The sequence below is a fragment of the Vombatus ursinus genome, unplaced genomic scaffold (assembly GCF_900497805.2).
Source record: "Vombatus ursinus unplaced genomic scaffold, bare-nosed wombat genome assembly UNPS02014798.1, whole genome shotgun sequence".
Classification (NCBI taxonomy): domain Eukaryota; kingdom Metazoa; phylum Chordata; class Mammalia; order Diprotodontia; family Vombatidae; genus Vombatus; species Vombatus ursinus.
This window is the reverse complement of record NW_020954576.1, coordinates 5,236,989-5,260,511: the sequence shown is the minus strand read 5'-3', so window position 1 is coordinate 5,260,511 and position 23,523 is coordinate 5,236,989.

The window sequence follows — 23,523 nt, the reverse complement described above, 5'->3', positions numbered from 1 at the left end:
TGGGTATTTATAATAGTCAAAATGACTTGGTCAGTTGTTCTTAAAACAGTATTATTATTATTATTATATTATTTTTATTAAAACAGTATTGCTGTCACTATATACAACATTCATTTGGTTCTGCTTATTTCACTCTTCATTATTTCATACAAATCCTTCCATGTTTTACTAAAATCATTGACCTCATTTCTTATAGCACAGTAATATTCCATACCACAACTTGTTTAGCCATTCCTCAATTGACAGGCATCCCCACAATTTCAAGTTCTTTGCCTCCTCAAAGAAAGCTGCTACAAATATTTTAGAACACATAGGTTCTTTTCCTTTTTCCTTAATCATCTTAGGAAACAAACCTAATAGTGGTCTATTTTAGTTTGACACCACTGACTTAACCTCTCTAAGAGTCTTCAGATTCCTGGTCTATCAAATAAGGACAGTGGATGAGATGATCTCTAACAAGTGTGATTCTAAAAGAAGTCGTGCAAAAACCATAGTAGCTGTAGAAGCTGACTGATTTTGGAAAATTTGAACCCCAGGCTATGATTTTGCTTTCTTCATTACTTCAATGAAGCCTTTTCATCTTCTTGTATTTGCCAGAATTTGTGTTTTGCAAATCAAGACAACCTCTGAGAAATCAGGGTCAGCTTCATGCCATGATGAGAATGGGTCTGTGGTAGAGGAATATCTGCATTATACTCGCATCTGTCATTGATAGCTCCTTCCATGTGACTCTGCTTTATTTGTGAAAAGACTGGCTTTTGAAAACCAACTGCCACAGGCAAACTGACCAATCAGCAGGTCTGATATTATCTTTCAGTCTGGTTTTGCTCTTTCAGCAGCCAAACCACAGTGTGGTATGCCTTGAGCTACGTGAAATGATAGCATTTTTGTGACTGATTCATGTGATTGTGAGAATACACTCAGTGCCTTGAAATGTGCCCTTAAGAAAAGATGAAAATGTTAACATTGAAGGTAGTGAGATGAGCAATCATGTAGGTTACCCAGCAGAAATTAGATTTGATTTTTTTCCCCCTGTGGAATGTAGTGTGTCCAAGATAACTCACTTCACTGGTATAGGGTTTAAGTAGAGGAACAGGGAGGAAGAGGTGGAGAAAACAATTGCTTTGCTAGCAAATGTAAAACTTAGTTGAATCTACCAAGGAAAGTGAAATATACATATCTTAAAGGTAAGTATGAAAGAGAAGTTCTGATAATAACAATAGCCAGCATTTTAAGGCTTGCAAATTTCCTTCAAGACATTGTTTGATTTGATTCTCTTAACAACTTTGTGAGGAAGGTACCATAGGTATAATTATTCCCATTTTACAGATAATGAAACTGAGGCTCAGAGAAGTTAAATAATTAGCCACAGCAAATCAGTAGCAATGGTATGATTTTAAGAAGGCCTTTCTTGACTCCAAGTCCATATCTCTCTATTATGTCATATTTCCTAATTTCAGCTGCATTTAAGAAAGGAAAGCAAATTAGTAAGGAATTGAGTGACATAGTAGTAATATAAGGCTGGAAGGGAAGACACTGGGGTTCTTAGTTTTGCCCCTGGGAAAGCTGGGAAAATTAACTCCTCTGGATCTCAGTGTCCTCAGTTGTTTAATAAAGAAGTTAACCTAGATCAGAAGTTCTTAACCTGGAGTTTGTGAACTTGTCCGATTTTTTAAAATTGGTATTTTGATAACTATCTTTTAATATAATTGGTTCCCTTTGTAATCCTATGTATTTTATGCATTTAAAAACATTGTTCTGAGAAGGGATCCACAAGTTTCACCAGATTGTCAGAAAGGTCCACGACACAAAAAAGGTTAAGAAAAAGGGTTAATATAAAATTATTTTGATATGTATGTGGAGAGAAAGTACAGAGATGGACTTTCAGAATTATATGTGTGATTGTTTTCTTTATGTGGAAGCAGTTTTGAATAGTGGCAAGTCAGAGGACTTGGAATCAGGAGATCTGGGTTCAAGTTCTGGTTCTAAAGCTTATTAGTTGTGTAGCCATTGACAAATCACTTAACCTCTTGACCTCAGTAAGCTTATCCAACAAAAGAGAAGATATTACTATTACCTACCTCAAAGTGTTTTTTCAAGGAATACGTTAAGAAGATCTTTTATTTATTTAAATTTTTTTGTTTTATTTAACATTTTATTTTTTCCCTGTTACATATAAAACATTAAGGAGATCTTAATGTGAGTTGTAGTTGTGTAGTAAATACAAGCAAATGACTTTGGTTTTGATTTAGTGTTCATTTATTCAAATATTTTGGAAAAAAATATATTCAAATACCCATTCAGTTATTGGTTTCTTTTAAAAATTATCTTTGCTAGCTATCTGTAGTCATATAAACATGCTCTAAATCACTATTGTTAGAGAAATGCTAATTAAAACAACTGATGTATCACCTCACACCTGTCAGATTGGCTAATGGGACAAAAAAGAAAAATGTTGGATGTTGGGGAAATATGGGAAAACTAGGACACTACTGTGCTGTTGGTGGAGTTGTGAACTGATCCAACCATTCTGGAGAGCAATTTGGAACTGTGCCCAAAGGATTATGAAACTGTGTATAACCTTTCATCCAGCAATGCCACTGCTAGGTCTATGTGCCAAAGACATCCAAAAAAAAGTAGGAGGAGGAAGGGAGAGGACCTATTTGTACAAAAATATTTATAGCAGCTCTTTTATTGGTGGCTACAAATTGGAATTCAAAGGTATGCCCATCAATTGGGTAATGGATCAACAAGCTGTGGTATATGATTGTAATAAAATACTATTGTGCTATAAGAAATGACAAGCAGAATGATGTCAGAAAAACCGGGAAAGACTTACATGAACTGATGCAAAGTGAAGTGAGCAGAACCAGGAGAACGTTGTACACAGTAACAGCGATATTTTTTCATGAAGAATTGTGAAGGACTTAGCTGTCCTCAGCAATACAATGATCTAAGACAAGGGTAGGGAACCTGGGGCCTCCAGGCCACGTGTGGCCCTCCTAAATCCTCAAGTGCTGCCCTTAATTCAGTCAAAGGGCCATACTTGAGGACCTGGAGGACCATACATGGCCTGGAGGCCATAAATTCCCCACCCTGATCTAAGACAATCCCAAAGGACTAATGGGTAAGTGTACTATCCGCCTACAGAGAGAGAACTGATATAGTTTGAATACAGACTGAAGCAAGCTATTTTTCACTTTCGTTCTTTTTCTTTTATTTGAGTCTTCTTGTACAAAATGACTAACATGGGAATGTTTTGCATGATTGCACGTGTATAACCTATATCTGATTACTTACTGTCTCAGGGAGGGGGAAAAGAAGGAAGGAGGGAGGGATAGAATTTGGAACTCAAAACTTTTAAAAAACACAAAAGTTAAAAAAAACCAAAAGTTAAAAAATTGTTTTGACATGTAATGGGGATTGAATATATATTTTTTAAAAAGAAGGAAAATGGAAAGAGAAAAAAATTATCTTTGCTTAAATCAAGTCAAATTCAAGAAAAACAGCAGTTTCTCCAGGATTAGGTCAGAAATAGTCACAAACATAAAAGTGTTGAAATATTTATGAAATGTCTGTGGGTATTTATTTTTAGGGTGTGGGTGGTGTATGCACATTCTGAAACACATGTCTATGTGGAATTTGTTCAACATCAGTCCTTTGATCAACTTGAACTTCTGATGTTGGCTGGGTGAAAAAATGGGCCATCAATATTTAGTCAGGGGACAAGGGTTTTAACAGATATGGTAGACTACCAACTGTCTTTTGGCTTTCCAAAGGCTTTTGAATTCTCCCTAGAATTCTATTTTAAGTGAGAACAAAGGACAAAGAAAGCTTATTTTTTAATATCTAAAAATCAAAAATTTGTAAGTTTCTATGACTTTAAAAAAAGCATAAATGGTATCATTAAGTTCAACAAACAATATATTTTTACTAGTTGGCTCAGGTATCAAATTTATTTTCCTGTCACCTTTTTTTTTTAATAAAACACTTGTTCATAAAAATGACATATCTAAATAATACTAATGCAAATTTTTGCATAATACGTATTATTGTAATATACAGGATTCCTATGAGTATGTTATTTTGCTGTTCAACATGTAAATTCAATGAAATACCTAGCATTCTATAACAGATGAGAGCCTCTGAATTTTATTCCTGGTTCTATCTCTGTTTCTATTCTGAGGCTTAGATCAAGGAACATGTTATTTGAACTACATTAGTACCCCTACCTAGACAATGTCCCTCCTCCACTTCCCATCCCCAAACTTGTATTTCAGGAAATTCTTCATAGCTAGTCAACTTTAAAATCCAGGTGAAAAAATGTAACTCTTTAGAAGGATACACAGAAAAATCAGAATATAAAGTTTGGAAATTACAACATTCTTCATGAACTTCTCTTCCATCTAGTGACCCTTCGGATAATTCCTATGATGCTTTATGTTCAGCTACTTCTAAGTGACCTATTCAAAAGAATATTTTTGATTGTATACCCAAGAGTCAGTGACTGATGTGTAGTTACATATTATGGCTTTAGCTACAGCACAGAAAGGTGGTTTGACGAGGCAGAAAGGATATTTGATCTGCAGACAGGAAAGACATAGGTTCAAACCCAAGTTTCAAAGCTTATTAGCTGTATCATCATGGGCAACTCAAGTTCTCTGGGCCTCAGTTTCTTTATCTGTAAAAAAAAAACCAAAGCAAAGGATTATAATACTACAAATACCTATGTTACGGGGCAGTTGTGCAGAAAATGCTTCATAACCCTTAAGGGTGTTATATAAAAATATTGCCATGATATATTCAATTATAGAGAGTTATAGTGTTTTTTACTGTACGCCTAAAAACATACTCTAGAGCCCTGTGTTTTAAGATATAAAAAGATACTGCTAAGGCATTGATTTTTTTGTCTCCCTATATTTCACCTTAGTTAGGTGTTCAAATAGATAGTGTCAGACCTGGAGTCAGGAAGACCTGAGTTCAAATCCAGCCTCAGACACTTATTGTATGACCTGGGTAAGTCTCTAAACCTCTCTCAGCCTCATTTTTCTCAACTTTAAAACGGTAATGGTAATGATAGTAGTACCTGCCTCCCAGAGTGGTTGTGAGAATCAAATGAGATATTTGTAAAGTGCCTAGCATATAGTAGTTTCTTAGTAAATCCTTGTTCCTTTCCCCTCCTGAGTTAGTTGTTAGTTTCATAATCTTAATATATATTTGGGCATGGAAACTATATAAATTTTTCATGTGGTCCCTTTTTCTATTCTATGAAGTTTATATTAAGTAAAAAGTTATTAATAAAATCATAATGGCTCAGAGCCCCTTGTAAAGAAAATTCTCACCATGCAAAGAGAGGTTTGACACATCTCACTGATTTAAAATTTTGTTTATCTCCAGCTAACCCCTGCCCTCTTTACATTTGAAGCAAAAATCAGAATACTGGAAATGCTTAGGTAAAAAGAAATATGCACACAGGTGTGTGTGTATGTGTGTGTGTGTGTGTGTGTGTGTTAATTTTGTTAATTTTCAGGAGTACATAGGGGAAGTTGGGGAAAGAACAAACCTTTTTTTTTTCCCATTTTCCTCAGTATTTGAAGATGTAGATACAACTAGTAGTTTCAGCCCAAGTCTTCTACTCCAAGATGCCTGTTGGAACCCAATGGTCATTAGACTGTGAGCTCTTTGTGAAAAGGAGACTGGTTTTTTTTGTCTTTGTTTGTATCCCCAGCACAATGCCTGGCTCATAGTAAGTGCTTAATACATACTAGTTAGCTTTCCTCAAGATCTTCCTTCTCTGCTTCATCAGCCCTCCTTCTCTCCTCTCAGTCTTTTCTTTTAGTTTCTCCTTTCAGTCTCTCTTTCCTTTGTTGTTCCTTTGCCTCCGATTCTTTCTAGAACAACTCCTTAACAACTCGAGATGGGGTTAGGGACACTCCTCAAACTGCCAGTGCTTAGAGCTTACAGTGCCCACCCCTTCCCCTCAGTCTACTCTTGTAGATTATGTCCGTCCCTTTAAGAACTCACAAGGACTCAAGTCTACTTTGCAGCTCAAAGATCATGAAAGTCCCAAATTCCTCTCAGGGAAAAGAGATTTTAGTTGTCCCTCCAAACCACAGGCTCATTCCTCCAAAACACAACTCTTCAGTTCCCATTGTATTTGTATGCCTAGTGTATAGTATAGGACTAAGCATTTAGAAGAGGCTTAATAAATTTTTGCTTAATTGAATTGAATCTAAGTTCCTTTTTCATCACTATACTCTGGCCAGTGTTTTTTAGATGCAGTTGTCTGTTAGCATCTCTGGAATTTATTCCCATAAATTGCCAGTCAAAATAAGATTCTCATTGACCTGGTCACTGAGAAACATTGGAAACTTTGCTTAAGTCTCTATGCCTTAGCTTCAACCATGGAGTACTTATTTTATATCTCTACCAGTGATATGGGGCCAGTCCTGCAATAAGAAATTCCGGCTCTCACAGACTGGGAGCCCTTGACAATGAATGTAAAGAATTCCAAACCTCAACTTTAATGCAAATGTCTTGAGAGAGATGTACGTTTCACATATGCTGATAGATCTGAGACGTAATATCTCAGAAGGTGATCTCAAATTAATCGGACTATCAAGTCTCCATCTTTTTCTGTAATAAGCCAGAGAAATAGTAGCAATGCCCCCATCTAAGGGTGTGTACCAAGTTAGTGGCAACACTTACTTGCCAAGTTCCCGTCAGGCGAGAATAAAAGTGAGTCATTGGGAAGCAACTCTCTCTATGATCAAAGTGAATAGACGCTTGAGAAGGGTGTCTCCATGATCTCTTTACTGTGGCTTTCAGCAAAAAAAAATTACTACTTGCTTAAATCTAGATATAAGGTACGTGCATCTTAATCATACTTTTAACTAAGGTTAAAAAAAATCTTAGCAAGACAAGATTTCTTTGAGTTCATTTTGGTACGGTCTTTTCTAAGGATAGCTGAGAGCTAACTTAGCATTATTAATAGTATTATTGACAAATCATCAGGACAGTGCTTATGTTTACACAGATGGGTAGGGCAAAACTCTAATTAATTAAGTTTATGCTTCTCTGTCTTTCTAAACTAGATTCTAGCACCTGTAACTACACTCATTCCAAGTACTCTGTTACATGAACTGATTCTCACATCTGACTTTGAAAAAGGAATAGTTTTTGTGGGAATCAGGCTTATATTATGGTGTTTTGTCCTATGTAGTCATGACTCTATTTTAGATAGTGGTTAGGAGTCACTTTGAACAAAATAGGATTTAACTTATTGATCTTATTTTTTGGTGAGGCAATTGGGGTTAAGTGACTTGCCTAGAGTCACACAGCTAGTGAGTGTTATGTGTCTCGGGCCAGATTTGAACTCAGGTCCTCCTGAATCTAGGGCCGGTGCTCTATCCACTGCACCACCATCCTCTCTCTTCATAACTCAAAAGCCCTCTATGGCTGATTCTCCCATACTCTTAGACCCATATTTCCTTGGATGCATAGGAGCTTGGACCTTACAGGCACTGTGCTTACTACTATGCTAACCACTGAGGAAACAAAGAGTCAAAAGACAGTCCTTGCCCTCAAGGAGCTTACGATCTAATGTTGAATTAATTGTCAAGTCTTGTAGATTCTACCTATTCAAGATCTTTCACATCCATCCCCTTCTCTAAACTAACACCACAATCACAACAATCCAGGTCCTCATCACCTCTTGCTTGGGTTCTTTCAATGAAACTGTGCTTTGGTTTAACCTTGAAAGACCCCCATCTCTGCTCTCCTTCTTTGCAGTTGTCCCATTTTGGCTGTGTGTGCTACAGCTACTTGTATATTTTGCTATAATCCAGTCTTTAAGTATAACCTATCCACCAGAAGTATATTAACACAAATGCTAGTCTAATGCTGTGGGAATAGCTGACTTCACTGCTGGACTTTTCTCCTGCTATGTAGTGTTTGGGAGGAGTCGTAGGTCACACTGATGAAAATGCTAAAGTAGCCAGAGCCCAGAGCCCAAAGCGAAGTTAAACTCAGATATAGACTTCCAGTTTAATCTGAAATCATATCCTGTTGTTGTCATATTTCCCTTCAGAACCTCCTAAAGATTATGATGATCCTATCAAATGACTTTTCTAATTCCTTATCAGCCAATGAATAGTGGTTGCCTAGGTAACCAAGTGTTTCAAAAGCTTTATGCTCTGCGCTGTCGGTTAAAAGCCGTGGCTGTATGTACGGCTTCTTTGATGTAAACTGCAATGTGACTTTATACTGTGGACTTCAGTTTTGATCAACCACCAAATATATGTTTGCCTACTACATATGCAGTGCTGTGCTTGGTGTTGTCAAGATGCAAAAGTATAAGGTACAGTTTTTGCCTTCAAGTAGATCATAAGATATTTGAAAGGACAAAACAAGTATGCACAAAGCTATCACCCTAAGGTCTTCTCCTGCGCTCTCCTTTAGTGAGAGAATCAGGTTATGAGATGTGCAGGAACAGAGTAGGGAGGAGGTAAGCATGGCAGCAGTACGCCCTGGGGTGCGAGGAAATAGGCTGCTGAATAGGATCAATGACTAAAAAGATTCAAGTAGAGCATTGTAAAGGATGCGAAGAGTCTAATCTTGGGACTTGGGCTTCCCTCATCTTTGCAAGATACAAGCTCATCCCCTTGGACACTGTCTAAATGACCCAGCTTTTGGTCCTTGGGCTCCTCACTAATACCCCCGCCCAAAAACAATTGTTGTTGTCCAACTCTCTGTGATCCCTTTTTTTTTTGAGGAAGGGGGCATTTCTTGGCAAAGACACTGGAGTTGTTTGCCATTTCTTTCTTGAGCTCATATTACAGATAAGAAAACTGAGGCAAACAGGGTTAAGTGACTTGCCCAAGGTCATACAGCTAGTAGGTTTATGAGGCCTGATTTGAACTCAGGTCTTTCTAACTCCAGGCCTGGCACTCTGTCCGCTGAGCAACTTAGCTGCTCCTTTCCAAAATAATTACCTAAACTCTAATTGGATGCACTGAGCTGACTTGGCTCCCTAAGTTGAAATCAACTGCACTTGAATTCTAGTCACTTGTCCCTGTCACTGTCTTCATCCCTCTGATACCCTTTCCTGGTACCCTCTCCTTTTTTTTTTTCATTATCTCTCTTGTCTCCACACACCGAAGACCCTAAGAATTTATTTGGTAGAATTTATTTCGGGGGGGGGGCAGTTAAGTGGAGAAGTAGATAGAGCACCGGGTTTGGAATCAAGAAGACTCATCTTCCTAAATTCAAATCCAGCCTCAGACATTTACTAGCTGTGTGACCCTTAAGTTGCTTAACTCTATTTGCCTTAGTTCCTCATCTGCAAAAATGAGCTGGAGAAGGAAATGATGAACCACTCCAGTATTTTTGCCATGAAAACTCCAAATGGGGTCATGAAGGACATGGCTGAACAATAAATTTTTTTTTAAAAAGCATTCAATTTAGTGAGAATATCAGAAAGTGATTAGAAGTGTGTATAAAAGAAATCCATCTAGTTCTGGCATAGGTAGGACCCTAACCATCCTCAAGTATCCTGTACTGAGGCTCTCCCAGACCTCACCCAGACATCCTGAATCCTCCTCCAATAACTGGGAGTGTGTGACTTGTGGTCACAGATAAGAAAAGCATCTTCACTTCAGAATCTAGGCAAACCAAATTGAGGATGTCCACTCCCTCAGGCTGTAAAAGGAAAGAAAGGGGTTTTTCCTAATGTATCTTGTTGTTGTTATTATGGTATTGAGTTTAATACACATTTTTTTTAAACAAACTATGTATTAGAAGCTTATGACATAACATACAATGCTGTTTTTCTTTGTATATTGGAATGTTAGTGTTTGTTGGTGTTTGTTAAGTTCATAATAAATTAGAAAACGTAACATTACAGGAAGTTTGAGAAATGTACTCCATTGTACCTCCACTTTGTATCCTCCTGCCAGCTTCTTCCAAAGCATCTTGGGATGATCTGGGTCATTTTGGTCATTGCCAAGTTTTCTATGCACTTGGTTGTACTTTTACTGCTTTTTGCTATTTTATAGATGATGATGCTTCTAATTTCTGTCATTTGGCAATGCTAATATCTTTTGTTTCTTTAAAATAGAATTTTATTTTGTTTTTATGTCATCTTTTGTTTTTATATCACCAACATTTCTCCCTGAATCTTTCCCTCCTAGAGAGACATCCCTTATTAAAAAAAAAAAAGAATAAGAAAAAAAATTCAGCAAAATCAGATACATCAAAAGAAAAAAAAACTTGATATTTTAAGCAATGTTTCACATCTATGGATCCTCATATTTGCAAAGGACTGGGGAGAGATGACTTCTCATGGTTCTTCTTTGGAGGTATACCCTTTTTAAAGAGATGACTCTTGTCACCCTTTAACTATAGGAACTCATCTGGCACATACTTAAGCTTGAGAACAGGTACTCTTCAGTACAATCTCCTTTGGAGAGCAACAATAGAGTTGGAAGTCATTTGAACATTTATTTTTAATTTAAAAATTGACAGTGATTTTTTATGGCCTCTGGCCTGAATGCTATTGCTTAGTTTAGCTCAACTGAGTATTACGATACTGCAAAATCCTACAATTTTCTCACTGTAGGGACTTCACTATTCCTGTATAACTGAGTATACCACTTTTTAAAATTTTGACATCTTCACTCAAAACATTTCTGTATTAGCCGTGTTGGAAGGGGGTAAGGGGGAGGGCAAAAAAGTAACAAAAATGAGAAACAGTATTCTCCAATTTGCACTGAGTTCATCAGTTCTGTCTCCGGAGGTAAATAGCATTTTTCATCATGAGTCCTTTGGAATTGCCTTGGATGATTGTATTGATCAGAGTAATTAAATCTTTCATAGTTGACCATCATTACACTATTGCTGTTTCTGTGTATAACGCTCTGCTAGTTCTGCTCACTTCATTTTTTATCAGTTTGCTAATGTCTTCCCAGGTTTTTCTGAAACTGCCCTGTTCATCATATCTTAAAGCACAATATATACCACAACTTGTTCAGCCATTCCACAATTAATGGGCATCCCTAAATTTCCAGTTCTTTGCCACCACAAAAAGAGCTGCTATAAATATTTTTGTACATATGGGTCCTTTTTCTTTGATCTTTTTGGGATACAGACCTAGTTAGTGATATTGCTGGGTCAAAGAGTATGCCCTTTGGGCATAGTTCTAAGTTGTTCTCTGGAATGGCTGGATCAGTTCAAAACTCCAACAATGCATTAGTGCTCCTATATTTCCACATCCCCCCCCCAGCATTTGCCATTATCCTTTTCTGTCACATTAGTCAATCTGATAAGTGTGAGGTGCTACCTCTGAATTGTCTTAATTTGCATTTGTCTAATCAGTAGTGATTTAGAGCATTTTTCATCTGACTGTTGATAGCTTTGATTTCTTCTAAAAACTGCCTGTTTCCTTTGACCATTTATCAATTGGGAATGGAGAGATTAATTTAAGGGTGAAGAGAACCTATGGCAATAGGGTTTCCTTGAAATAACTTAAACAAAAAGAAAGTCATGTTAGAGACAAGGATAAAAATATTAATCTAATTCATAACTTTACATATGAATTGATTAAATAATCCAATAAAACAAAGGAGATACAAATTGAATAAGAAAACAAAACCCCAAAATCTCTTATCGGTTTTGTTGAGACTTTTTTCCCCTCTTCGTTCTTTTTTTTTCTTTAAAAAATAATCTTTGTTATGTGGAGTGACTCCTGGTGAAAGGAGAGGGGTACTAGAAGAAATTAGTCAATGTAACAACAAATTACATCAATAAAAATTTTAAAAGAAAAAAAATAAAATTTGACATCTTATTTTTTCCCAATTACATCTAAAACCAATTTTAACATTCTTTTTTCAAATTTTGAGTTCCAAATTCTCTCCCTCCCTCATTGAGAAGGCAAAGAATTTGACATAGGTTATACATGTGTGGTCATGCAAAACACATTTCCATGTAAGTTATGCCATGAGAGAAAAAACAGACAAAACAAATAAACAAACAAGAAAAATAAAGAAAGCAAAGAAATCTGCATTCAGGTTCCACCAGTTCTTTCTCTGGAGATGAATAGCACCTTTCATCATAAGTCCTACAGAATTGTCTTGGATCATTGTATTGCTAGAAGAGCTAAGTTATTTATAGGAGATTATCACATAATATTTCTGTGTACAATGTTCTAGTTCTGCTCATTTTACTTTGCATCAATTCATGTAAGTCTTTCTAGTTTTTTCTGAGATTCTGCTCATTATTTCTTTTTTATAATAAATTAATTTATTTTTCATTTTCAACATTCACTTCCACAAGCTTTTGAGTTTTAAATTTTCTCCCCCTTCCTCTCCACCTTCCTCCCCAAGACACTGCAATCTGATACAGGCTCTACATATATTCCTATTAAATGCTCATTATTTCTCATAGCACCATAGTATTCCATCACAACCATCACAACAACTTGTTCAGCCATTCCCCAATTGATGGACATCCCCTCAATTTCTAATTCTTTGCCACCATTAAAAGAGCTGCTATAAATATTTTTCCATAAATAGGTCCTTTTCCTTTTTGTTTTTTATCTCTTTGGGATACAGACCTAGTGGTGGTATTGTTTGGTCAAAGTATATGCATGTTTTTGTAGTCCTTTGGGCATAATTCCAAATTGCTCTCCCCAATGAAAGGATCAGCATACAACTTCACCAACAGTGCATTAGTGTTTTAATTTTCCCATATCCCCTCCAACATTTGTTATTTTCCTTTTCTGTCATATTAGGCAATCTGATATGTGTGTGGTGGTAACTCAGAGTTGTTTTAATTTGCATTTCTCTAATCGATAGTGACTTAGAGAATTTTTCATACAACTACAGATAGCTTTGATTACTTTGTCTGAAAACTGTCTGTTCATTTCCTTTGACCATCTATCAATTGGGGAATGACTTGTATTCTTATAAATTTGACTCAGTTTTCTATATATTTGAGAAATAAGACCTTTATCAGAGGAACTTGCTATAATTTTTTTCACAGTAATGATTACTATGTATTTCCCTCCATCCTGTTTCCCCCCTGTTTATCGTATTCTCTCTCTCTTTTCGCCCTGTCAATTCTCAAGAGAATTTTGCTTCTAACTTTTACTTCCCCCAATCTGCCCTCCCTTCAATCAGCCCCATCCCATAGCCCTCTTCTCTTATTCCCTTCCCCTCCTACTTTAATATATGGTAAGATAGATTTCTATGCCTAAGTGTATATGTTATTCCTTCTTTCAGCCAATTCCAATGAGAGTAAGATTCACATTCCCACCTCAGCTTCCCCCATCTCCCACTCCACTGTAAAATCTCTTTCAGGTCTCTTTTATGTCAGGTGATTTACCCAATTCTACCTCTTCCTTACCACTGTTGTTAGTGCATTCTTCTTTCTCACCCCTTAATTTTATTTTTTTTTAGATAATCATCCCACCATATTTGACTCACACTTATGCTTTCTGCCTATGTATAGGCAGAAATAGTTCTAACTTCCCCAATAATGAGAAAGTTTTTAGGAGTTACAAGTAGGAGTGTGCACAGTTTAACAGTAATGAATCCCTTAAGATTTGTCTTTCCTGTTTGCCTTTTTATGCTTTTTCTGCATCTTGTATTTGAAAGTCATATTTTCTATTCAGCTCTGGTCTTTTCATCAGGAATGCTAGAAAATTATCTATTTCATTGAATGTCCATTTTTCCTCTGAAGGATTATACTCAGTTTTGCTGGGTAGGTGATTCTTGGTTGTAATCCTAGCTCTTTTGACCTCCAGAAAATCATATTCCAAATCTTTCAATTTTTTAATGTAGAAACTGCTCAACCTTGTGTTATCCTCACTATGGCGTCATGATTTTTGAATTGTTTCTTTTTGGCCGCTTGCAATATTTTCTCCTTGACCTGTGAGTTCTGGAATTTGGGTCTAATACTCCTGGGAGTTTTCATTTTGGGATCTCTTTCAGGAGGTAATCAGTGGAGACTTTCAATTTCTATTTCACCCTCTGACTCTAGAATATCAGGGCAGTTTTCCTAGATAATTTCTTGAAAGATGATGTCTAGGCTCTTTTGTGACTTTCTGGTAGTCCAATAATCCTTTAAATTATCTCTCCTGGATCTATTTTCTAGGTCAGTTGTTTTTCTAGTGAGATACTTGATATTTTCTTCTTTTTTTTCCATTTTTTGATTTTTGTTTTATTGTTTCATTGTTTCTTGATGTCTCATAAAGTCATTAGCTTCCACTTGCCCAATTCTAATTTTTAAGGAATTATTTTCTTCAGTGAGCTTTTGTACCTTCTTTTCCATTTGGCCAATTCTATTTTTTTAATGATTTTTTTTCAGTGAATTTTTGTGCCTCTTTTTATCATTTGGCATATTCTTTTTTTTTTAAGTGTTGTTTTCTTCAGTATTTTTTTGTGCCTTTGCTACCAAGCTGTTGATTCTTTTTTTTATGATTTTCTTGCATCACTCTCATTTCTCTTTCCAATTTTCCTCTACTTCTCTTAATTGATCTTTAAAATCCTTTTTGAGCTCTTCTGTGGCCTGGGGCCAGTTCATACTTTTCTTTAAGGCTTTGAATGTAGAAGTTTTGACTTTGTTGTCTTCTGAGTTTGTGTTTTGATCTTCCCTGTCACCATAGTAACTTTCTATAGTCGGGATCTTTTTCTTCCATTTGCTCATTTCCCAGCCTATTCTTGACCTTCAACTCTATGCTAAAGTGGGGCTCTGCTTCTATAGTGGAAGGGGCAGTGTCCCAAGCTTAAGTTGTTTTTTTTTTTTGTGCAGCTGTTTTCAGAGGTAATTCTGAGGATGTTTAAGTTTTTAATTCTTCTAAAGTGGTATGATCCAGGGAGAGGTGTGTGTACTACTCTCCTGTACTGTGCACTGGTCTGTGAGCAACCACAAGTACTCTTTTCCACCCTGGAACTGTGGTCAGGGTCCCTGCTCCCCTGCAGCTGCAAGCTCTGGTGTGCTAGTTCTCCTCTTTACCCTGGGACTGAGACCCAGGATTGTGACCCAGATCCAAATGTGGGCAATGCAATAGAGTTCTGCCCCTGATGCCAGCAAAGGGGCCCCTGTGGTCTCTTTCTGAACAATTGTCTGACCCCCTTACCAAGCATGGGCTGTACTAGACTGTGCTCTGCTCTCACCCTCATGCCACAGACCTTTCTGGCTGACCTTCTAAGTTATCTTGGGTTGGAAAATTGTTTCACTCTATCCTTTTGTGGGTTCTGCTGCCCTAGATTTTATTTTGAAGCATTATTTAAAGGTATTTGGAAGGATTTAGGAGAAAGCTCAAGTGAGTCCCTGCCTTTTCTCTGCCATGTTGGCTCTGCCTCCAAGTATACCACTTTTTAGAGTTGTTGTAACTGATGTCATCATCCTTCGGTCAACCTGGGGATAAGTCTCCCTAAGCTTGGCTAGCCTGTTTTTTAGACAACAGACATTCAGTCCATCACTGGGTCCAATACTTGATCCCTTCTCAGTTTGGTAGCAGATGGCCAGAGCTTGTACTGTTCTGGTGTAGCTTTTGAAACCCTAGGGTCACTTCATACCAAGAATGTAGTATTGGAGCATTATAGATGAAATATCAGAGGAAGATTTCAAGATCTGTTAAAGTTAAACATTCAGTAAATTGTGTCCTAAGCTATTAAGTCATATGAAAATTGTATTTCAATGAAGGGTAGGTGAAAATAATTTTGTGTGACATTTCTTAGCCAAGATAAAATTATTTCTTTGCATTTGGAACAATGCATTAGAATCAGAAACCTTGAAAGTTAGGGCTGAGAATTTTTTTTTAATATTTAGAAAGCCTTCCAATTTCAGGTCATTAACTTTTCCCTATGTTTTCACCAGGAAGGAAGTAATGTAATAAATAACCTTACAATGAACTTAATGCAATTTTATGTACATGTAGAAATATCCAAGTCATGGATGACTGGCAGAGCCCCAAGTCCACAGAGGAGCAGGTGCAACTTTCAGTGACATGTGTGTGTATGTGTATGTGCATCCCAATATCATAGCTGTAATGTGGTTCAGATTTTTAGTTGCTTTTTTCTCAGAACTCAAAGAATATCTTCCTGTTTATCTTGGTGGGATGCCTGAGCTATACTTGTGATTTTTTTTTCTGTTCTCTGAAATGTATTAAAACAAGATTGTCACAGATGGGGAAACACAAGGTCATTAGTTAACAATCAGATGTTTGATTTCCTGAATGGAAAAGATACTTTAACTATTGTAGGTTTTTTTTTTAAATGTTTTCAAAAGAATAAATAGAGCAAACACCTAGAAGAGAGGGTCCAATTTTAGTTAGAATTTCCTATTCAGGCTGTATGACCTTTTACAATCTTTATTTATTCGCTCAAGTGATCCTTTATTTTGTATTAAATCTCTCAAGCTTTAATATCCAGTAAAATAATTAATAAATTAATTTTATTAATTAATATTTTATAAATTGTGACTATTGCCTAGACAATTAAATAAAAACTGTCACTGGGGCCAAATTAGGCCAAATGGGTGGGAAATATACATCTGCAAAAGACAGTTAGCTATAGGGTAATTATCCAAATCCCATCCTTCAAATGTTTCATACAGTCAACTTAGACGATGTTGGGGCCAAAAAAAGGTTGGATGAGCATTGTAAAGCACTAGACATTCCTTATTCTGTGAAGCTGAGACCCTCTGATACTTCTTGTCAAAATGAACAAACAACACTCTACCAATCACCTGCCAATTTAACCTTATTACAACATCCATAATAATGATGATGATGATGATAGCTAGCATTAAGTAGTGTTTCTAGGTTTGGAGAGTGTTTTATATATGCTAGGTCATCAGAAGCAAGATAGGTGGTGCAGTGGATAGAGTGCTGGGCCTGGAGTCAGGAATATCTGGGTTCAAATCTGTGTGACTCTGGGAAAGACAATTAACTGCTGTCTGCCTCAGTTTCCATAACTGTAAAATAGGGATAATAATAGGACCTATCTTGCAGAGTTGTTGTGAGGATCAAATGAAATGCTTAGTACAAGTCCACGTAAAATGCTTAGCACTGTGCCTGGCACACAGCAAGTGCTTAATAGACATTTATTCTGTTCTCTCTGTTTTTTACTCTCCCAACAATCCTGGAGGGTAAGTGCTATTATTATTTTCATTTTACAGACAGGAAACTGAAATTTAGAGTGGTTAAGTGACTTGTCCAGGGTCACATAGCTAAGTTAATAAGGCAGTATTTGAACACAGTTCTTTCAGATTCCAAGTCCAGTACTCTGTCCACTGTAATAATTATAGTAAAAGCTAACATTCACATACAGATTACTATGAGCTAGGCACTTCGCAAGTATTATCTCATTTGGTCGTCACAACAACTCTGGGAGGTAGGTGCTATTATTATCCCCATTTTTACAGATAAGGAAACTGAGGCAAACAGAGATTAAGTGACTTGCTCAGGGTCACACAGCTAGTAAGTGTCAGAGGACTGATTTGAACTCACGTCTTCCTGACTCCAGGCCTGGTGCTCTATCCACTTTTACCACTTAACTGCCTCACCTAGACATTTACCTCCTCTTTCAGCTTCTAAGGAGGTTAATTAAGAGAGCTGTTAATTCTTAATTACTTATGTTTGTACAATCTTTTTCATTCTACCAGGTCCTGATTTTTCTTAGAGGAATATATTGTCTTCCATTAATTTTGGCACTTGACTTCAGCTCTTAATAGGCATTACATTAGTTTAAGCCTAAGACACTTATTGTCGAAGTAAACAAGTTTAGTTAAAATGTGATGTGGATGAGGATAAATTGTGTTTCCAACAAATTTCAATTTCAATGAACAAATACTTATTGATTGCTTACAAGGCATGGGCTTGTCCCATTTAAAGACTGACTATCAGTAATCAATATACAAGCACCTAGAGAATGCCTAGTAGGATGAGGGGGATTTATTGAGCATAGTTTAGAAATAGTTCTTAACCTTGAAGAATATTCAAAATAACATAACATATAGAATTCATTTGTTCAATGAATTTAATTCAATTCAACAAACATTTATTAAGTACCTCCGCTGGGCAACAATGTTACACTAAGTGATGGATCTACAAGGGCAAAAATGAATAGTTCTTGTCTCAAGTAGCTTACATTTTATTGAGGAAATTCTCTACACAGATAAGTCAATGCAAGATAATTCGAGAAGGGCTTAGCACTAACAAAGAGAAGCCTTCATGAAAGAAGCAGGATCAGCAGGACCTGAGCAGGATCTTAACTAGTACTATGAGGTGGACAGGAAGCATGCTAAGTGGAAAGAGACATGGATTTGAAGTGAGAAAACCTGAGTTTGAACCCCACCTGTGCCACTTACTTGCCTATGTGACCTTGGGCAAATCACTTAGCCTCAAGTTTTCCCACTTGTAAGATGAGGGGGTTAGATGAGAGGGACCCTCCAGCTCTATGTGCTTTAGGAATACTGATTTGGTACTGAAGAGGGGAAAAACTGAAGACAGGAAATTTGATTAGGAAGCTAATACAGTAGTCCAGGCAAGAGGGGATGTGAAACTGAACAAGGATGGTGGCTGTATGAGCAAAGGAAAAAGACAGACGGGAGCAATGTTATCAAGGTAGAATTAAGAAAACTTGGTAATTGATGGGCCCAGGATATGAAAGGGAGGAAGAAGCAGAGGTCGCTCTAACGTTATGTCTGGCTGATAGGGTTTGATGGTGGTGCTGCCAGCAGAAACAGGGAAGTTTCGAAAAAGAGTGCATTTATAGGAAGAGATAAATCTTCTAATTTGGACATGTTGAGTTTAAGATGCCAGTGAGACATCCAGGTGGAGATGTCCAGGAGATAGTAGGCAACGTAGGATTAGATAGAATTCTGGAAAGAGATTAGGGTTGTATATATGTAGATCTGAAAGTCATCTGTATAGATGTGAGTAAATGAGATTACCAAAGAGACAAGAAAAGAGAGAGGACCTGGGACTGAACCTTGGGAAACATTCACACTTGTTGGACGGCACATGAGTGATGATTCAGCAAAAGGCACCGAGAAGGGGCAGTCAGATATTAGGAGGACCAGGAGAATGCCCTGTCACAGAAATCAAAATATCCAGGAGGAGGGGATGGTCCACAGTGTTAAAAACTGTGGAGAAGTCAATTGAGATGACGCTACAGAATAGGCCATTGTGTTTAGGGTTATTTGTGGACGTCTAATATCTGCTTGAATACTTTGAGTCACAGGAAGATCTTTACCTAATAAAGTATCTCATTTCATTGGACTCAACAGTCAGTGAAACTTATCAAACTTTTCATTTAAAATTTCCAGCTTTGTTCAATAGTCTTAAGTAGGTGTAATATATAGAGCCACTATAGAGCTAGGCCCAAAGTAGTTATTTTCCTTCCTATTCAAAAATACAATTATTGATGGAAATAAAAATATTAACTTGCTTTTGAGCAAATTCTACGTATGGCAAAAAAAAAAGACAGCTATCTACTTTGAAAAGCATTATTTATTTTGCAATATGTATCACCATAGGACTTTTTAAAATACCAAGTGTTTACATTTATCAAAACTAAATTTACAGACTTTTCAGAGACAATTGTCACGTATGTACAAAGTGAAATACACTTTAGTATCTATGGGTAGTGTGGCCACAAAGACTGGATAGCCCAAAGGCCTTCTAATAGTATATGTTCACATAAAGCCAGCTGAAGCATTGACCAGTTCTCAGTTGCTGCTATCCATGTCTATTGACTGCTGTTTCACAATTATATATCATTTGAGCAAGTCTTTCAGGTGCTTATTACACCTACCCTGTTTGCACCTCACTAAAGCACTATATACCAGTGGCTTAGCATTGCTGGGAATACTCATTTTTGTTCATTGAAGCTATTTTAGTATTATTCTGTGTTGGTGGGATAATTGAGTTTCAGAACCTTGTTAATGAACCTGTCAATTGGATGTTGTATTGCTACTTCATGATATAGTAAAAAAAAAAAAAAATTGCTAATTTGAACAGGTTGGGTCAAACAATGTGAATTACTGAAATTTCAGAAATACTGATCATATGAAGTAATATCACTTACAAATTGATAACTGGACATTTCATATTTGTTTGTTCCATGCTAACTTGAAGGAATTAGCTGATAGTAACAGCATTATAATAACTAGTATTTATCTAGCACTTTAAGGTTTGCAAAGTGCTTTACATATGTCATCTTATTTTGATTCTCACAACAACCCAGTGAGGCAGGTATGGTTATTATCCCCATTTACAGATGAGGAAACTGACATGAGATAGTGTAAGTGACTTGCTTAGGATCACACAGCTTGTTTCATGAAAGATTTGAATCCAGGTATTCCTGACTCAAAATCCAGCACAGTTATCTATTACACCAGCATTAACTATTAACTAAGCTTTCTTGGAACAAGATGGCAGCCAACAAAAGTTTTAAAATGGATGTCTTATGTGATTTAATAGATTTCAGTGAAATTTAACTGATGGGTATCCCGCTCATTAGAAGTGGTTACAGAGTTAAGATCTACAATCCATGAATAAACTGAGGCCCAGAGAGGTGATATGAATTGCCCAGAGTCACACACCTTTTAAGTAGTAGAGCTAGAACTTGAGTCCAGGTCCTTCAACTTTCAATCCAGTGCCCTTTCCATTATATTATGTCACTACTTGTAATAAGTAAATAAAGAAACCTAACATTTCACTGTCATATGAGTATTTCTTCTCTGGGTTCTTTTGACTGGCCATTTGTCAATTGATCAGCAAGGACACAGAGACAGGAGTGTTGAAGCTTTATTCACTCAGAGTGAAACATACTCCACCAACCAAATGGATGGGGACGTATCTGTTACAAAATTGAGGGACAGAGGCTACACATAGATATGGATATTAAGATCTTGATATATAGATCTAGATACACATCTATATCTAACTTTATCATTTATCTTCTTATCATTATCTAGCTCTCTATCTGCTCTCTTACCTATCATCTCTTTATCTAGCTCTCATTTATCTGTCTGTCATCTCTACGTATCTATCATCCTATTGTATCTCTATCATATTTATCTATCTCTGTCTTTATCTATTTATCTATCTCTGTTATTGATCTATCATCTCTATCATCTATTCTATGTATCTATTATACTATTATATCTATCTATCCTTCTCTATTATCTACCTTTATCAGTCTTTTCCTATATAAATTTATCTATATCTATATACCCTTACTTATTTATCATCCTACCCTATCTATCATCTATCATCTCTATCTCTATTATCCAGCTGTTTGGTTTTTTGGGTCTCTCACAGCAGCAAATGTCAAATTAGAACAATTGGATGTGCCCAGAGGCAGGACCCCACCTTCAACATGGCAGTGGCAGTGACCTGGTCTTGGGCTAGACCATGCTGAAAAGCACCTGGGACCAAGTTTTCTGTGCACCACCCTCGAAGACTTTTGGAGATCCATGGAACCAGAAGGTAACGACTTTTATCTGGAGCATCTACTATGCCACATGGATAGTGATGGGGGAAAGATGGATGTGTTTACTCTGTGAACCCTGGGCTGAAATTGAACAATTTGTTTGGGGTCTCTAGACCTGTCCTGGGGTTTGGCCTCTCCAGATTCCAAACTAAAGCAACTGAGACCATCAAAAGCTTTGAGTAAATTTTAGTCAGACTACAAGGTGATGCTCTATCCAAGACACTTGTCACATTTATTAAGTGCCTGCTATGTGCCAGGCACTGTGCTAAGCCTTGGAGATACAAAAAAAAAAACCCAAATCAAAACAAAAAACAAGACACAGAACAACAACAAAAAACCAAAAGATAGCCCCTGCCTTCAAGAAGCTTACAATCTAATGGAGGAGACAACAATCAAATATGTTATAAACAAGTTACATACCAGATAAATAGGAAATAATTAAGAGAGGGAAGGCATAAGAATTAAGAGGGGTTGGGAAAAGCTTCCAGTGGGAGATGGGATTTTAATTGGAACTTAAAGCCAAGGAAGTCAGTATATGGAGATGAGGACACAGAACATTCCAGGCTTGGAGGGGTGGGGTGGGGGAGGAGGACAGCAGGAGAAAATGCCTGGAGTCAAGAGATGAAGTGTCTTGTTTGTTGAACTGAAAGAAGGCCAGGGTTTCTGGATATAAGAATTGTAATTTAAAACAAAAATTTTAATATAAAAAAACCAGAAGTGGTTATGTCAACTATTAACACTACAAAAAATTATTTAATTTTTTTCTCTTGATTTGCAGTTCTTTAGAGCATCTATCAGTTTACTGTAAACCCTCTACAATGATTTCAAGAAAGTACAAGGGTATTTGATGCTCATTGGGGTTTATCTAGGCCTAGTACAATGTCTTGTACATACTTTAATATACCAAAAAGATCCATGATTTAATTGTGGTGGGTACTCTCTCTAAACTACAACTTAGACAAATCTCTGTGGTTACTGTGATCAAAAATATGAATCTGTCACCTTGTGACTAACCTTTGGTGATAAGCTTCTCCAAATTTAGCTATATTGGACCTTGGGTGACAGACAATACAGTTTGTCCCTGGCTAGTACTCGAAGTTTTTCCAGCTTGGTAGGAATCTGCCAAAGCTTGTGCTCAGCTGGCATATGGCCTTTTAGCAGCCAGGGTCGCCTCCAACCTGCAATGAGGTATGGGGACTAGACTTCAGTGGAGTTCCTAGTAAATGCTTAATTAAATATTTGTTGATAGACTGATCTATGTGAGTACTTTTTTCCTAAGGTGAATGGAGGGAGGCTCTTTCCCTTCTCCTCCCCACCCCTCAAGGCATATTTGGCTTCCAAAAATAATTCACATTTATAAAGCACTTATGTTTGATGAGGTATTTATGACTTGTTAACATGAATGGTATTACTAAGGGGGATTTTTCTTTTTGTTCAAACACTCCTTGTAACACATGTTTGCGTTTGGAGAGGAGCTGACCACATAGCTTTGGATTCTATGCTTTTGAGATTTAGTCTTAAGCTTTAGCAGCTGGCTATGAAAACTGGCATGATTCAATTCTAAGCATTACTCATCCATGCCAATTTTTATACAGGGTCTCATTTAAGTCGCCTTTTAAAAATTTCCTCTAATAAAAACAGCACAATAAAAATATAATGAGTATGTCCTCAATAGTGATGCTTTAGTTGAGTGGATTTAGAAATGAGAAATTAGGTTTTAGGACTAGCCCGTACGCAAGAGCGCTTATTTTTTGTTTGTTTTTAACCATTTCAGTTCCTTTCTGTGCTCCCAACAGAGTTGGCTCTGGTAAGCGCCATTCATTCTTCTTAAGCAGGTGTTAGGAACTGAAGGTCAGTGGGATGGGGTGTGCGGGGTAGTGCAAGCACGGGTGGTGATGGTGGCGTACGCTTGGAAGGGTGAATGTGAGATGTGTCCATGCTTTTCTGTTATCTCCTTTGCTTAATATCCCCCCCAGGGGTGAGCGGGCTGGAGCTCGAGTGTATCTCGAGGCTCCGCCCC